We start from the raw sequence: 12,724 nt of genomic DNA, 5'->3' as shown, positions 1-12,724 counted from the left end.
ACACCCACAAAAAGTAATAACTCATGTTTGTTCAGGCCCAAACATGTCAAAGGCATGTTCCACACAATACCCCACATGGGGCCAAAGCCTACATACATTATTCATTATGTTTTTTTTTCTTATCATGTTATGTAAAGATATTGTTGAAAATGTTAAATAGACCTGCAGACACCCCAATAGGTAACAGTGATAAGAAAACAAAGGAAGCATTTATTTTTATCTACACCACAAAATGTCAAACTATTGGAGAAAACTGGACAGTGTTGTAAGTGTAAAATGTCTTACAGAAGAGTTTGATATTTGAATGGCCACCATATATGACCTGAAGAATCAGAAGGAAAAACCGTTGAAGTTCTATGCTGAAAATGATGAACAGAAGTTCATTAAAATAGAAAAACACTGCATAAAGATAAAAATGAAGATCTTGATTGTGTATTGAAAGTGTGCATCCATCAGCACTCCAGTGAACACAGGCCAGCTGATGGTATGCTGATCATGCAACAGTCATCTATCATAATGGACTGAGAACTGAAGAGAATTATTAATATTTAACAGGGTGATTGTAGAAATTTAAGAAAAGACATGGCATCAATTTTTTGAAGATTTGTGGTGATAAAGCATCTGCCAGACATGAAGCAGTGGAGAAATTTATGAGTTTGCCAAAATCATCACTGATGAAAATCTGACATCAGAATAAGTCTGTAGTGCTGATAAATCATCACCATTTTGGAGTTATTGCCCCAGAAAGACATTGATTACAGTTTATAAGATGGCCCTTACAGGAATTAAGGGTGCCAAGTGCATAATGACTGTCTTTGGATGTGCTAATGTAGTAGGCATGCATGAATGTAAACTTGCTGTGATCCACAAAAGCTTGCCTTCTTACTATTTTCAAGGAGTGAATTTCATACCAGGTCATTATTACGTTAACAAAAAGGCATGGATCACCAGAAACATCTTTTCTGATTGGTTGCCCAAACATTTTCTACCAGTGGTTTATGCTCACTTCAAATAAAATGAACTGTATGGCAACTGTGAGATTTTGTTACTTCTTAACAACTCTTCTGCTCCTTCTCTAGCTGACATTTTTATCAAATATAATATTTATGGCATGTATTAGGTTGGTGCAAAAGTAATTGCAGTTTTTGCCAATACTTTCCCTCAACTGTGATTTCATCAATTTAGCCATGTGATCAGGGTATTCTAACATCAATGAGGAGTAATTATATATATATATATATATATATATATATATATATATATACTTTCTGAATAAAATGCTAGCTACATTGGACAGAGGTGTATTCGTGGAAAGTTTTCCAAAGAAATTTAGCATAAAAGATTCTATATATATTGTTGCCAACACTTGGAACACAGTGACTGAAGACAGTAGTGTATGCCTGACACAATCTCTGGCCTGCAATTATGTTCAATGTTGATGATAAACAAAGTGGTGATTTTGAAGAATTCTGTATGTCAAAAGAAAAAAATATGACCCTACATATGCAAAAATATACCTTCAGAGTCTGTCAGTAAGCTGGAATAAGTAAATATTGAAAATGTTTTAACATTGATAATGAGGCTCCAGTTGTCCATTTATTGAAATATAGCCAAAAATTGTTCTGAATTAAAATGATCATGACATTAGTGACAATGAAGATGACATTGTTAACACTGCAGAAAAAGTGCCTTTAGATATGATAAAAATGTGACAGGCTTATTGAAGGACTAGAACAGTGTATATTTATAACAGAACAAGAAACCATGTCAGTGCATAAGATCAAAGACTTCTCGACAAAAGTCATTGCAGATGACTCTACAGGAAACACTTTTCAAAAGCCATCCAGCTGAATGCCTCCTCTTCTGTAGAGGACCCAATTTCTCTTTCCTCCGCTGCTTCTGATATTTCTTCTCCTCACCTAACGAAAAAATACAGTGTACAGCAAACTTAATAAAAACAGAGCATCATAGTGTGTCCGGAATTTATTCCTTCCAGTGGGTTCTTGGTCTTGCTGACTTCAAGAATGAATCTGCGGACCTTCACGGTGAGTGTTACAGCTCTTAAAGATGGTGTTTCAGAGTTTGTTCCTTCTGATGTGTCTGGAGTTTCTTCATTCCAGTGGGTTCTTGGTCTTGCTGACTTCAGGAGTGAAGCCGGAGACCTTCGTGGGGAGTGTTATAGCTCTTAAAGGTGGTGCAGATCCAAAGAGTGAGCAGCAGCAAGATTTATTGTAAAGAGCGAAAGAACAAAGCTTCCACAGCATGGAAGGTGACCCAAGCGGGTTGCCGCTGCTGGCTCTGGTGGCCAGCTTTTATTCCCTTATTTGGCCCCGCTCACACCCTGCTGACTGGTCCATTTTACAAAGTGCTGTTTTTTTCCATTTTACAGAGTGCGATTGGTCCATTTTATGGAGTGCTGATTGGTGCATTTACAATCCTTTAGCTAGACACAGAGCGCTGATTGGTGCATTTTTAAGAGGCTGATTGGAGCATTTACAATCCTTCAGCTAGACACAGAGCACTGATTGGTGCATTTTTACAGAGTGCTGATTGCTGCATTTACAATTCTTTAGCTAGACACAGAGTGCTGATTGGTGCATTTTTACAGAGTGTTGATTGGTGCATTTACAATCCTTTAGCTAAACACAGAGTGCTGATTGGTGTGTTTATAATCCTCTAGCTAGAGAGAAAAGTTTTCCATGTCCCCACCCGACCCAGAAGCCCAGCTGGCTTCACCTCTCAATAGGTGGAGACTGAAAACCTGCCATTGTTTGTTGTCGTTATTTAACAGCTGATAAAGGTATACAGTGCTGATTAATAAACCTGGACATATTTTCGTCACTGTATGCTACTATAAAGATGAATATATGTTATTATACATTTATCTAAAACCATAGAATGTACAACACTAAGACTGAACCCTAACGTAAAGTATGGACTTTGGGTGATGATGTGCTAATGTAGGTTCATTGGTTGTAACAAATGTACCACTGTGGTGCGGGATGTCAATAATAGGGAAAGCTATGTATGTGTAGGGGTAGGAAACATATGAGGGACCTCTTTATGTTCTGCTCAATTTTGCTGTGAACCTAAAACTGCTCTAAAAATAAAGTCTATCTAAAATAAGAAATGTTATGCATTCTAATAAAAAGAAGTGAATACAATTTTTAGGTATGGGTCCGAGAATTGAAGTAAACCAATGGGAGGAAATAATACAAAATAATTTTGTAGAAAAATTTAAAGAATAGCAATTTGTATGTGTTCATTATTAAACAAGGAGTTGGGATCAAGTAGCAATTAGTGACTTTAGTTAAATTTTTAAAAAATGTAATGCTCTAAGAAACAACATCTTAGACCATTCATATAAAAAGAAAAACAGTTTTCTATTCTAACTTTGATTATAAAGTATGTGCATCATATAGTGAACGTGAAATGTTTCTGTCTAGGAAAATACAAAATATCTCATTCTGGTTAATAATAATATGACTCGAAGTCTATTTTATCTGATACACATATAGCTACTCGTACTATTTTTTGACCTTTGTTTGTGTAAAATATCTTTCTCCATACCTTCGCTCTCATTCTGTGTATCTTTACAGTGAAGTTAGTTTCTTGTAGGCAGCATATAGTTGGTTCTTTTTCTTAAAATCCATTCAGTCAGTCTGTCTTTTAATTGGAAAATTTAGTCCATTTATATTCAATGTTATTATTGATAGGCAAGCATTTACTACTGCCATTTTGTTATTTTTTGGTTGTTTTGTTACTCTTTCTTAACATCTTTGTTTTTGGTTAAGTGATTTTCTCCTGTAGTATGTTTCAATTACTTTTTTTTTTTTTTAGCATATCCATTGTGTGTTTTTCCTTTGTAGTTACCAGGAGGCTTACAAAAAAATCTCAGATTTATAAAAAGTTATTTTAAACGGAAAATAACTTAACTTTTATCACAATGAATGAAAAGAAACAAAGGCTGAATTCAGCCAAAGCAATGCTAAGCAAAAGGAACAAAGCCAGAGGCATCACATTGCCTGACTTCAAACTATAAGGCTACAAGAATTAAAACAAAATGGTACTCTGGCACAAAAACAGACAAATAGACCATAGACCAGCAGAATAGGCAACCCAGAAACAAAGCCATACACTTACAGTCATATGATTTTCAATGAAGTCAATAAAAATAAGCAATGAAGAAAGGAACACCTACTAAATAAATGGTGCTGGGATAGCTGACTACTTATATGCAGAAAAATGTAACTGAATCCCTCCCTTTTACCATATACAAATATTAACTCAAGATGGATTAAAGATTTAAATGTGAGCCCTCAAACTATAAGAATCCTAAGAGAAAACCTACGAGAAAACCTCTGGACATTGGCCTTGGGAAAAAATTTATAACTAAGTGCTCAAAAGCAATTGCAACACAAACAACAATTGACACGTGGGACCTAATTAAACTAAAGAGATTCTGCGCAGAAAAAGAAACTACCAATAAAATAAACAGACAACGTGCAGAGTGGGATAAACATTCACAAAGCATGCATCCATTAAAGATCTAATATTCAGAATCTATAAATAACTTAAACAATTCAACAAGGAAAAAAGAAATAATCCCATTAAGAAGTGGGCCAACAACATGAACAGACACTTTTAATAAGAAGACATACAAGTGACCAACAAACATAAAAATATGTTCAACATCACTAATCTTCAGAGAAATGCAAATCAAAACCACGATAAGTAATTACCTCACGCAAGTCAGAATGGCTATTATTAAGAAATCAAAAACAACAGATGTTGGCGAGGCTGTAGAGAAAAGAGAACATTTGTAAACTCTTGGTGGGAGTGTAAATTACTTCAGCCACTGTGGAAAGCATGTTAGAGATTTTTCAAAGCACTTAAAAGAGAACTACCATTTGACCCAGCAATCCCATTACTGGCTACATATCCAAAGGAAAATGAATCATTCTACCAAAAAGTCACATGCACTCATATGTTCATTGCAGCACTGTTCACAATAGCAAAGACATGAAATCAATTTAGGATCCATCAAAGGTGGATTGGATAAAGAAAATGTGTTACATACACAGCATAGAATAATAAGCAACCATAAAATAGGAAAAAATCATGTCCCTTGCAGCAACATGGATGGAACTGAAGGCCATTATCCTAAGTGAAATAACACAGGAACAGAAAACCAAATACCACATGTTCTCACTTATAAGTAGGACCTAAACATTGGGTAAACGTGGACATAAAGATGGCAAAAATAGAGACTGGGGACAAATAGGGAAAGAGAGGGAAGAGGACAAGTGTTGAAAAATTAACTCGGGTACTATGCTCACTACCTGGGTGACTGGATTAATTATACCCCAATCTTCAGCATCATGCAACACACCGATGTAACAAACCTGCACTTCTATTCTCTGAATCTAAAATAAAAGTTGAAATTACTATCTTTAAATGAAAAGCAAAGAATGAACTAAAAATACTCTACACTTTAACTCCATCCTCCAACTTTTTGATGTTCTTAAATCTCAATTTGTGTATTTTTATATTCACCTATCTCTTAAAAAATCATTGCAGTAATTTTTGATACATTTGCATTTTGTGTTAATACTAGAGGTATGAGTGGTTTACACACCACAATTACAGTAATAAAGCATTCAGAATTTGTCTGTGTACTTAATTTTACCAGTAGGCTTTATACCTTCAGATGATTTTCTGTGTTGCATGTTAACATCTTTTTCTTTCTGATTAAAGAACTCTCTGTAGCATTTATTATAAGACAGATCCAGTGGTGATGAATTACCTTAGCTTCCATTTGTCTAGAAAAGTATCTCTTCTTCATGTTTGAAGAATAGCTTTGTTGGATAATTTATTCTCAGTTAGCATTTTTTTCTTCAGCAGTTTGAAGGTATCATCCACTCCCTCCTTACCTGTATGGTTTCTGCTGAGAATTCTGTTGCCAGACAAGTCAGAGCTCCTTTATATGTAATTTGCTTCTTTTCCATTGACGCCTATGAATATTTGTTGTCCTGATATTTGAGAGTTTGATTATTATATGCCTTGGGGTAGTGTTACATGGGCTGAATTTGCTTGGTAATCTTTGACCTTCCTGTACTTGGACATTTATATCTTTCTCCAGGTGTTAAAGTTTTCTGTTTTTTTTTTTTTTTTAATATACTTTCTACCACTTTCTTTTTTTCAAATCCCTACATTCAATGACTCTTAGATTTGTTCTTTTAAGGTGACTTTCTAGATTTTGTAGACATTTTTAATTCCTTTTCATTATTATTTTTCTTTTTCTCCTTTGACTACATATTTTCAAATGTTCTGCCTTTGAACTCACAAAATCTTTCTTCTGTTTGATTGGTTCTGTTGTAGAGACCCTCTGATATATTTGTTATTTCAGCCAATGTATTTCTTAGTTCCAGGATCTCTGTTTGCTTTTTATTGTGTTAATCTCTAATAAACTTCCAAATTGCTTGTTTGCATTATCTTGGATTTTGTTGAGTTTCCTCAATACTATTATTTTGAATTCTTGATCTGAAAGCTCACATCACCATCTTGCTGGAATCAGACACTGGTTCCCTACTTTGTCCGTTTGGGGAGGTTCCCAGCTTGCTGCCATCATTTCTTATGGATGTAAGTCTATTTCTTTGCATTGAATGATTAGTTATTTATTCCAATATTTGCTTGTCGGGCTGGTTTGGTTTCTCTAACATATGTGTGTTTAAAGGTTCTGTGCAGTCTGCATATTGACACCTTTAGCTCTAGGTCACTCCCTCTTTTTGCCACTAGGTGGCACCTTAACCCAGTATTATCACAGCTCTAGCAAAAATTTGAAGGCCTGCCTGTCCCAAAAGAGTGGGGTCCCAAAGGGAATGTCCCAGCTGTGTGGGGAGACTGGCTAAGGGGTCTTGTCCACATGGCCCATGGAGCATGCCCCTCACAGAATAGTGCTGCTGAACCACCTCTCTGATTTGACATTTTATTTGTCTGAGTTTCATTTCCTGGGGCTACTAGCCCTACCTCCACTGTCTGTCTCCAGCTGCCCTCTCCCTCAGGCACTCACAAGTCTTCCCACAGATTGAGGCAGGAATGGTTTTCCTGTGTAGGAACCAAAATGACTGGGAAATGGGCTGTCTGCATCAATCTCTCTTCATCCAGTATGGAAATTGTGAATCCAGGAGACTTCTCGGCATGGTGCCTTACTGTTGGTGGGAGAGGCATTGCAAATAGAGAAGTCCATTTCTTCTATCTTCTGCTCATGGTTTTTCACTTCTCTGTGGCTCCAGGATTCATTTCAGACTAAATTGTGAGTTCTGGGATATTGTTGGTGTTAATTTTGGCACTGGATAATTGTTGTTGGTTTTCCATTGGGGACAGTGAAGCCATATTGCTTTTATTCCACCATTTCGGCAATGTCTCTCTTTCTTGATAAATGATAACATATAATAAATCATATAGTTTATTGGTATATATATCAAAGAAGTCATGAGTTGAATTTTAATTTGAGTTAGAAAATAATTTGGACATAATAAGTAATTTGAGTTTCTCAGATATTTCAGTACTAATTTTTGTCCTTATTTAAAATATTAATGCGTGTTGCAAATAACAATATATGTTCCACAGAGTATCTTATTTGCAGGTATACAATGGTAAACAAGATGTGACTACTCCCTCACATCATAAAGTTACAATCTAGGTAATCGTTATGAAAAATCCTATGATAGGAAATGTCTGAACTACTATGTAAGCCCATAAGAAGATCAACTCTCTGAAAAAATAGAAATTATAGAAAGCATGAGAATGTGCAGGCTGCTATCTAGCCAGGGGTGGAGTTGGGACAGCCATCCAGATAATGCTCTCTAGGCAAGTTACTCACCCTAAGAGAAGCAGCATCAGCTCCGAAGAAGGGGTAGCTCTTGTGTTTTGTCTGCTCAGAGGGCACATTCTTCTGTTTTAAATAATACAAAAGCACTATTAATACTTGAGACAGCAGTATCTAAAATATGTCTTAATCTATATGCATAAATATCCTTCTCATAATAAAAAGATTGAATTGTACGAAAAAGATTATTAAAAAGTTGCATGAGGCTAAGTGCAGTGTCTCAGTCCTGTAATCTCAACAGTTTAGGAGTTAAAGATAAGAGAGTCAATAGGGGCCAGAAGCTCGAGACCAGCCTGAGTAGCATAGCAAGACAAAAAAAAATTAAATTAGCCAGGTGTGGTGGTGCACACGTGTAGTTGTAACTACTTGGGAGGCTGAGGCAGGAGGATTGGTTGAGCCCAGAAGTTCAAGGCTGCAGTGAGCTGCTATGATAGTGCTGTTGCATTCCAGCCTGGGTGACAGAATGAGACCCTGTCCCCCAAAAAATTAAAAACTGTTTTAAAGTTGCATGAATATATATAATTGTATAAAGAAGAACAAATTTCTGGATGTGCTACACTTAATGGAAAACACTAAAGACAAGGAAGATGCTTTCACAAGTATACAATAAGAAGCAGTAGAAGGTAGCTAGAAAAATTCTAACGAGGAAAAAAAAAGAAGCAGAAAAAGGAAATGTAAAATATTTCTTGGATGTGGGTAATATTTTTATATTAACAGATGATGGAGAAAATGTAGAACTTTTCAATGTCTCAATCTCTCTTTTTTATAGTCATTTTTAACTGTAAAGACGCCTATCATTAACATTTATAATATTAAAAGATTTTTGAAACCCTAGATAAGCCAAGATAGAGTAAAAATAATGTAGCTACTTTCAGTATGTTCAAATTGCTGTAAGCAGATGAATCACATCCTAGATTCCAGAGGATTTCTATAGTCAGAATCAAAGTTTCATTGTTAATAAACTTTGTGAAATATCGATAAATTGATTCGTGGCCATGGTATTTTGATGTAAATCATAGTAGATTTCAGAAACTACAGACTAACAAGTTTGATGTTGATTCCAAGGAAAACCATAGAAATATTTGTAGCCTAGAGCTAAACAGTGGGACTCTCCATTTAGACACATGTGAGTTTGATTTCTGGCTTTGCAATTTAACAGTTCTGTGCCATTATGAAAATTAACTCTGCTTTCTAAACTTTGTTTACCTCATATGCAAAGTGTGTATAATAGTTTCTACTTAATGAGTTGTTTAAAACATTTTTTAAAACTAACACCAGTATGTTTCTCAGAATAAAATTAGCACTCAGAACATGATTTTGTAAATAATAATATTATAGATGACAAAATTAAGTTTTCACTAGCAGTAATGGCCAAAGTTAGCACAGATAGATTTTTCTGGTAGTATGTTGAAGAAAAAAGTGCTTAGATTATGTTCTATCTACTGTAACATTTTAATCAAATACTTGAACTTAGAAATGGCATGCTAATCAAAACATTAAATGATGAAATGTTAGAAACCATGGTTAATATGACTTTTAAAAATTAGTAATTTAAGCAATCTCAAAAAAAATAGGCAAGGGAAAATGCAAATTGTTTACCTGTAAGTATGAATCTCTGTATTTGATTAAAAGAACTGATTATGCTGCCTGGGTGAGGTGGTTCACGCCTGTAATCCCAAAACTTCGGGAGGCCGAGGTGGGTGGACCACCTGAGGTCAGGAGTTCGAGACCAGCCTGACCAACATGGAGAAAACCCATTTCTACTAAAAGTACAAAATTAGCCACCTGTAATGGCACATGCCTGTAATCCCAGCTACTTGGGAGGCTGAAGCAGGAGAATTGCTTGTACCCGGGAGGTGGAGGTTGCGGTGAGCCGAGATTGCACCATTGCCTGGGCAGCAAGAGCAAAACTCCATCTCCAAAAAACAAACAAACAAAAAGAATTGATTATGCTATAAAAGAACAGTGAAAGTTACATTAAGAATAGCAGTTACGTTAAGAATAGCAGGAATGTTTAGTTTATTAGATCCTCAGTATGATTTGACAGTATAATGTAGTTCTACTATAACTTGCATAAGCAAAGGAAAATGAATTAAATAATAATTGTTACAATATTGTATTGCAAAAGACACTATCTCAATAACCTCCTTTGATAAATGATAGGGTGAGAAGAATGCATACATAGTACATTGTCTAGCACGGAGTAGGCACTTGATGAAAACTTCTTGTCAGCCAGGCATGGTGGCTTATGCCTGTAACCTCAGCATTTGGGAGGCTGTGGTGAGAGGATTGTTTGAGCCCAGGAGATCGAGAATAATCTGGGCAACATAGTGAGACACCCCCATCTCTGAAAGAAAGAATATATATAAAAAATAAACAGAAAAAAAACCTTGTTTTCTTCTATTTATCTGTAGAAGGCAAATATTAAATATATATATGGGCTTAGGAAATAATAATTCTTAACTAGCAAGGTATCATATAGTGAGGAAGAAGTGTAGTTTGACAGAGTAACTTGATTTCTATTTGTAATTTTTTTTTAATTATATATTAAGTTCTGGGATACATGTGCAGAATGTGCAGGTTTGTTACATAGGTATACACGTGCCATGATGGTTTGCTGCGTCCATCAACCCGTCATCTATATTAGGTATTTCTCCTAATGCTATCCATCCCCTGGACCCCCACCCACTGACAGGCCCCAGTGTGTGATGTTCCCCTCCTTGTGTCCATGTGTTCTCATTGTTCAACTCCCACTTATGACTGAGAACATGCGGTGTTTGGTTTTCTGTTCCTGTGTTAGTTTGCTGAGAATGATGGTTTCCAGCTTCACCCTGCAAAAGACATGAACTCATCCTTTGATATGGTTGTATAGTATTACATGGTGTATATGGATGCGCCACATTTTCTTTATCCAGTCTATCATTGTGTTGGTTCCAAGTCTTTGCTATTGTGAATAGTGCTGCAATAAACATACGTGTGCATGTCTTTATAGTAGAATGATTTATAATCGTTCTATGGGATTTATAATCCTTCTAAGTAATGGGATTGCTGAGTCAAATGGTATTTCTGGTTCTAGATCCTTAAGGAATTGTCACATGTCTTCCACAATGGTTGAACTAATTTACACTCCCACTAATAGTATAAAAGCACTCCTATTTCTATACATCCTCTCCAGCATCTGTTGTTTCCTGACTTTTTAATTATCGTCATTCTAACTGGAGTGAGTGGTACCTTATTGTGGTTTTGATTTGCATTTCTCTTAGGACCAGTGGTGATAAGCTTTTTTTCATATGTTTGTTGGCCACATAAATGTCTTCTTTTGAGAAGTATCTGTTCATATCTTATGCCTACTTTTTGATGGGGTTGTTTGTTTTTTTCTTGTAAATTTGTTTAAGTTCCTTGTAGATTCTGGATACTAGCCCTTTATCAGATGGATAGATTGCAAAAATTTTCTCCCATTCTGTAGGTTGCCTGTTCACTCTGATGAAGTTTCCTTTGCTGTGCAGAAGCTTTTTAGTTTAATTAGATCCCATTTGTCAATGTTGGCTTTTGTTGCCATTGCTTTTGGTGTTTTAGTCATAAAGTCTTTGCCCATGCCTATGTCCTGAATGGTATTGCCTAGGTTTTCTTCTAGGGTTTTTATGGTTTTAGGTCTTACGTTGCAGTCTTTAATCCATCTTGAGTTAATTTTTGTATATGGTGTAAGGAAGGGGTCCAGTTTCAGTTTTCTGCATATGGCTAGCCAGTTTTCCCAACAACATTTACTAAATAGGGAATCCTTTCCTCATTGCTTGTTTGCGTCAGGTTTGTCAAAGATAAGATGGCTGTAAATGTGTGGCATTATTTCTGAGGCCTCTTTTCTGTTCCATTGGTCTATATATCTGTTTTGGTGCCAGTACCATGCTGTTTTGGTTACTGTAGCCTTGCAGTATAGTTTGAATCCAGGTAGCATGATGCCTCCAGCTTTGTTCCTTTTGCTTAGGATTGTCTTGGCTATATGGGCTCTTTTTTGGTTCCATGTGAAATTTAAAGTAGTTTTTTTCTAATTCTGTGAAGAAAGTCAATGACAGCTTGATGGGGATAGCATTGAATCTATAAATTACTTTGGCCAGTATGGCCATTTTCATGATATTTATCCTACCTATCCATAAGCATGGAATGTCTTTACATTTGTTTGTGTCCTTTCTTATTTCCTTGAGCAGTGGTTTGTAGTTCTCCTTGAAGAGGTCCTTCACATCCCCTGTAAGTTGTATTTCTAGGTATTTCATTCTGTTTATAGCAATTGTGAATGGGAGTTTACTCATAATTTAGCTGTCTATTATTGGTGTATAGGAATGCTTTTGATTTTTGCACATTTATTTTGTGTACTGAGACTTTGCTGAAGCTGCTTATCAGCTTAAGGAGTTTTGGAGCTGAGACAACGAGGTTTTCTAAATATACAATCATGTCATCTGCAAACAGAGACAATTTGACTTCCTCTCTTCCTATTTGAATAGCCTTTATTTCTATCTCTTGCCTGATTGCCCTGGCCAGAACATCCAATGCTATGTTGAATAGGAGTGGTGAGAGAGGGCATCCTTGTCTTGTGCCTGTTTTCAAAGGGAATGCTTCCGGCTTTTGCCCATTCAATATGATATTGGCTGTAGGTTTGTCATAAACAGCTCTTATTATTTTGAGATACGTTCCATCAATACCTAGTTTATTGAGAGTTTTTAGTATGAATGGCTGTTGAATTTTATCTAAGACCTTTTCTGCATCTGTTGAGATAATCATGTGGTTTTTGTCATTGGTTCTGTTTATGTGATGGATTACGTTTATTGATTTGCATATGTT

The sequence above is a fragment of the Pan troglodytes genome, chromosome 3 (genome assembly GCF_028858775.2).
Source record: "Pan troglodytes isolate AG18354 chromosome 3, NHGRI_mPanTro3-v2.0_pri, whole genome shotgun sequence".
Lineage (NCBI taxonomy): Eukaryota > Metazoa > Chordata > Mammalia > Primates > Hominidae > Pan > Pan troglodytes.
The sequence above is the reverse complement of the archived record's forward strand: the minus strand, read 5'-3'. Positions refer to the sequence as shown.